The following is a 6,135-nucleotide window of genomic DNA, read 5'->3' as shown; positions in this document are numbered from 1 at the left end:
GAGACTGAGAGGTGCAGAGAATAGGGACGGAGGGAAGAGCGCGTGGAAAGAACACACAGAGGAGGGGGGAGGGATTATTTTGTAAACTTTCTTTGAATGCAGTTTAGCAGCTGGAGACAGAGAGGATTGGCCAGCGCCTTGCATCCAGCCAGCCCCACTTGATCACAAGCAGAGAATCCCCTGGCAAGCCCCAGGTTAGGGAACTGGGGGTGCGGGGTGGGGCAGGGTTGAAGCGTGTGTCTTCTCGAGCAGGGGGAGTCGACCTTGGGTTTTAAGGTCTTGGGGCTGGGGGGAGCATGTCCTCACTGCAGAGTTAACTGGAGTTATGGACACTGGGGGTTATAATCTGCTTGCAGAGATGTGCTGTGTAAATGCATGAGATGAAATCAGATCTGGTGCCGGCGTGAGAGGTGTGCATGGCGTGATGGGGGGTGTGTGTGTGAGTATGAGAAGCAGCCCTTGTTAATTGCACGCTGCCCACTCATGGCAGGGAAACCCCAGCACTCACCTCTAGATCTTTCTGTGATCTACCTACAGGAAGGAGCAGGTGGATGTGACACCCCTTCATTCCCTGTCTCAGGATCTTCCCAGGCCTTCCTCACCTCTGACTCCGCTCTCCCGGTTGGTTGTTAGGGCTGAGCTCTGGCTCTTTGTCCGGCCAAGCCCCAGCAGAAAATGCACAAGCCCCATGCCTGTAGAACAAATTGTAAGAAGCTTGGGGTCACATTCTTTTAGATCAAAACCCCCTTTGTTCTGCCACAGCAAATATCTCAAACTTTTTGGTAGCAAGTTGTTCGTTTAAAATCATTTTGTTTAAGAAGAGTCCTACCTCTCTTCGAGCCAGCATTGTTGATGTTCCTGGAGATGTTTTGCTCAGTCATGGAATGTCGGGGTGTTGCGGTTCAGTGATGAGACAGAACACAGCTTTATGCAAGCAAACAGGCTGGTCAGCGGAGATGGGCTGTTCTGCCCCCCCTGCCTTCCACCTTCTCCTTTTATTATATTTCTCCCCCTAAGCATTACACACTGCTACACAAAGGAATGTATGACGTTGATTCATATGCTTAGTTACCATCCTCTATCTACTACAATCCTGGTTCTCAGGCCTTGAGCCCAGGCTAAAGAAACCTCCCACAGTTGCTGTCCAAACAATCAAGTTCTCAGGGTTCATATCTAGCCCTTGTCCTTGGATAGAGCAATGTGTGCATTGCTCCTAGGAAACAGTCAGGGTGTGCCCCGCCTGCTTCCAGGTGGAATAGCTAGACATTAACCCTTCATCGGGGGTTTAAAAAACGCCATGGTTTGCTTCGAAAAAGCTCTAAAAGTCTTGAGCAGGTTTTGCAAAATAATGCCCAGAGTTCGGCTCCTAAATCCAGGTATAAATGGGCAGCGCCCTGCAAATCTGCAGAGATCCGCTTCGTAGCCGTGGATCGTGTGCAGAAACAAATGTTGTACTCGCACAGGGCTCTATAAACGTGGCCTGATGCACAAGAGTGTGAGACCCTCTCGCTCTAACTGCAGCTGCTGAAGGCCTGGCACTTCAGTGTCCTTACAGGACCAAGAATGGACGGAAAGACATGAGAATGATTGCATTGCATGCTTCCCGTTGTGCTGCCCTGCAGCAGAATTGCATGAAGTGCAATGGGTGGGGAGTGGAGGGTTGTCAAGGGGAGAGGTACCTTCAGGCACAAGACCACTGATGTTCCTGGGGTACCCATGCCCTCTACCTCCACAGGGGGAAGAGCTAAAGAGCCTAACGATGCATTAATTAGAGGATTCCCTACAATTAGTTCCCTGTGACTTAGGCAAATATTCCTCATTCCCACTGTTGGCAACTCCCCTGATCTTTGTCATGCATCTCACGGTATTTGGTGTTTGATTTTGTAAAAGCCCCAGAGACTGGAGTCCTGTGATAAGCACATCCATTTGTTTAAACCAAAATATGGGGTTTATGTAGGACAACTTGAAAAAAGTGACTTATAGAATCATAGAATCATAGAATATCAGGGTTGGAAGGGACCCCTGAAGGTCATCTAGTCCAATCCCCTGCTCGAAGCAGGACCAATTCCCAGTTAAATCATCCCAGCCAGGGCTTTGTTAAGCCTGACCTTAAAAACCTCTAAGGAAGGAGATTCTACCACCTCCCTAGGTAACGCATTCCAGTGTTTCACCACCCTCTTAGTGAAAAAGTTTTTCCTAATATCCAATCTAAACCTCCCCCACTGCAACTTGAGACCATTACGCCTCGTTCTGTCATCTGCTACCATTGAGAACAGTCTAGAGCCATCCTCTTTGGAACCCCCTTTCAGGTAGTTGAAAGCAGCTATCAAATCCCCCCTCATTCTTCTCTTCTGCAGGCTAAACAATCCCAGCTCCCTCAGCCTCTCCTCATAAGTCATGTGTTCTAGACCCCTAATCATTTTTGTTGCCCTTCGCTGGACTCTCTCCAATTTATCCACATCCTTCTTGTAGTGTGGGGCCCAAAACTGGACACAGTACTCCAGATGAGGCCTCACCAATGTCGAATAGAGGGGAACGATCACGTCCCTCGATCTGCTCGCTATGCCCCTACTTATACATCCCAAAATGCCATTGGCCTTCTTGGCAACAAGGGCACACTGCTGACTCATATCCAGCATTTCCCCCTCCTGCTCTGTCAGGCAGAGTTTTTAGTAGGTATAGACTTTTGTATTGTGTAAGTCCCAGCACGAGCATGGGCACAGAAGTGTTATAGAGGTAAAAGAGATTTATAAAGAAATATGTTTAGGCGAAAGGAGTCCCCTAAGGACAAAGCTCAAGAAGCGCAGAAAAAACTACCATTCATACAGGAAATGACTTCTTTTAAGACAATTTTGGAAAAGTTTGGGCAGAGCTCATGGACTGAACAAGCATTAGCTGATGTCCATACTATAGCTGTTTTGGAAGATAGATTGGCAAAATATCTGTTGGTCTACAGGCCATCGACCCCGATAAAAAGAGACTCGACTGCAATCTGGCTATTGTGAGAAGCATGCAATGAGGCATTCCTTCGCTTGGCTAGCTGCCAGGAGGAGCACGCTGCACTGCATGAGAAAATTGATGTATCTGAAGGAGAAACTGATAAATGGAAAATACTGGCCGCTGGAGTTCAAAGCCAGTTAGACATTCCCAAAGATACCCTAAGAGAAGTTAAAATAAAAGAGAGGGGATTATCTTAACAAATAGAGGGAAAAGATAAAATACAAAGAGAGAATCAGGTTTTGTAGGGAATGAAAAAGAAATTAACATTAGAACAAGGTTGAGCCCCTGCCCATCACAACCACTGTGAATCTATTATTAAGCATCTTAAAACAAAATTGGGGTTTGCCACCCACCAAGTAGCGGCTGTGACAGTAGGAGAATGGGGCCAAGCCCAAGATAGTGAGGTCCCCGAATGGGAGGGAGAATGGGACCGTAGTAAAGCTTGGAATGGAGATATATGGGATGAGCCCCAGGGATTGAAACCTATTGAACAAAACCCTGTCACAGCCATACGACGAACTATAGTCACAACACCCGCAGAGGGAGGGGGAAGTACAACTGTTACCACTGTCCCTGTATCAGCCTGACTTAAAAGCATGGCTGTTAGTTTGGGACCCCTAAAAAAGGACAATTTCTCTGGATGGTGTTCTAATGTGTTTTTGCTTGCTATAAGGGAAGAGCTGAACGCCATTGAAGTCCGCCGCTTGATGGGCGTCTGTGTGGCTTCAGAGATTTGGCGGGTCCTAGATAGGATTAGAGTCGATGAGAATAACAGCATATTGACTCTAATGGGACTTTTTGGAGAGCAAATAGACAGGGGCAATTTTACAGCACCAGCTGTAGCCACAACCCAGGAGCCCAATGAAAACCCCGAGAATTATTTAACCCGATGGGGTCTGATGCAGATAATGGCCGGCTTAACACCGTTGGGAAAGGCCATAGCGCTGGATATAGTGGCATTCAGTGTACAGTCCTTAAGAGACTGTGCTGCTTCCCTAACCCCCTACTATTCCAGGAGACTTGGAATTTGGCAAGAGGGTCGCCACCTCACACCACCTGGGACAAAATGGCTCCTAGACCCACATCCGATGCATCAGTCTGTAGCAGGAACTCGGTGAAATCGGGGCTGTGCAAGACGGGTTCTTCAGGGCTTGAAAAGCCTCCTCACAAGCTTTGGTCCACTGGATCATGTTTGGGCTGCTGTTCTAGAGCAGATAAGTGAGAGGGGCCACAACGGTTGAGAAAACCAGAATAAATCAGCAGTAGAAACCAAGCTAGTCCTAAAAACTGGTGTACCTGTTTCCTCAAGGAAGGGGCATGGCACGTCTGGAGGGCCTGAACCTTATTGACCAAGGGTTGCACCGTACCTTTTCCTAAAGTGTACCCGAGGCAGGTTGTTTCATCCTTGCCCAAGTGACATTCAGCAGGATTTGCTGTCAGGCCAGCCTCCTGGAGGGATTGTAACATGGCCATCACATGCTCTAGGTGGTCCTGCCAGTTTCGACTGTAGATACCTGCAACATCGTCTAGGTATATGGCAGCATATTGGCTATGGGATTGGAGGATCCGGTCTGCTAGCCGCTGGAATGTTTCCAGAGCCCCATGCAACCCAAAGTGCATTGTCCAGAACTGAAAGGGGACGGAAAAAGCTGTCTTTTCCCTGGATTCTGTGAGGGGGATCTGCCATCACCCCTTTGTCAGATCCAGAGTAGTGATGTACTCTGCTTCCCCTTGCTGGTCAAGAAGTTCATCAACATAAGGCATCAGGTACGCATCAAATTTTGAGACTGCATTGAGCTTCTGGAAATTGATACATGACCAGGTGGTCCCACCAGGCTTGAGGAGCAACATTACAGGGCCTTTCCAGTTGCTGCATGATTCTTTGATTACTCCCAGTTCTAGCACTGATTGGAGTTCTCACTTCATGGTTTCCCTCAACTTCAAGGAAAATTGTCGAGGGTTTTCTCTGACTTTAAGCCCTGGTTCCATCTGACTGTTATGGGATATTAAATGGGTCCATCCAAAGTAGGTAGAAAACATGGAAGAGAAGGTGGTGATCACCTGTCGAGCCTGGGTTCTCTGGTTTGGGGTGAGGGTGTTTCCAGTCTTGACCATCCCTGGCTCCGAGTCTTCGACAACCTGCAGGCCTAATTGGGGTTCAGGTGCGTAGGGGGCAATTAGTAGACTTCCTTGGGCTTTCCATGGTTTTAAAAGATTCACGTGTGCCTGTCACTTGTCTGGTTGTCAGATTTCATAACTCACCTGCTTCACTCAGCACACCACCTCATGGGGCCCTTCCCAGCGGGCTGGGAGTTTTGATTTGGAGCTGGGTAATAACAAGAGAACATGATTGCTGGGTTGGAACTCCTGGAGGCCAACCCTTTAATGATAGGTAAGGTTAAGGTTTTATCACGGACAAACATGGGGACTGCTCCAGCCTGGGCCCACCGAGCCCTGGGGGGCTGACCTAGCCCCAGCTGCTGCTCCGGCCTAGTTCCTTCAGCTCCTCCATCCCTATACTCATCCCCAGCTACTGCTCTAGTCCTAGCTCTAGCCGCTGCTCCAGCCCCAGTGACAGACTGCTGGCCACTGCTTCAGCCCCAGCCTCTGCCCCGGCCTCTGCCCCAGCCCTGGTGGCTGACCACCAGCCACTACTCCAACCCCACTACTACTCCTGCAGCGGGGCCAAGCAGGGGGCTGAAGCCAAAGAAGTCATTGAGGTCCATTAAAGTCACAGAAGCCCGTGATCTCTGTGACAAAATCATACCCTTAATTATAGGCTGAGTCCTGGGTGCTCTGGGTCTGTAGAAGGTTCTCCCTGGCAAATGAGCCCAGGGTGTCAAGCTTCTCCCATAGGGCCAAGACATATTGTATGATGTTACTGGCCCAAGATGGTTGTTCTTCCCACATGTTTTGAATGCTGGGATCCACACTAACGCAGGTCATTGTGTCTTTGCTTTTTTCACTGTAGTATCTGAACACCTCTTACCAAAAGGTGTGTTCACTCACCACACCCCCTGTGGGGCAGGGAGCGTGCACTGTCCGCACAGAGCATTCAGGGACCTTGCCCAAGGTGATCCAGGCAGTCTGTGGCAGAGACTCAAAATGCGGGGAAATAGCCACTGGGGGGCAGCA

The sequence above is a fragment of the Lepidochelys kempii genome, chromosome 14 (genome assembly GCF_965140265.1).
Source record: "Lepidochelys kempii isolate rLepKem1 chromosome 14, rLepKem1.hap2, whole genome shotgun sequence".
Classification (NCBI taxonomy): domain Eukaryota; kingdom Metazoa; phylum Chordata; order Testudines; family Cheloniidae; genus Lepidochelys; species Lepidochelys kempii.
The sequence above is the reverse complement of the archived record's forward strand: the minus strand, read 5'-3'. Positions refer to the sequence as shown.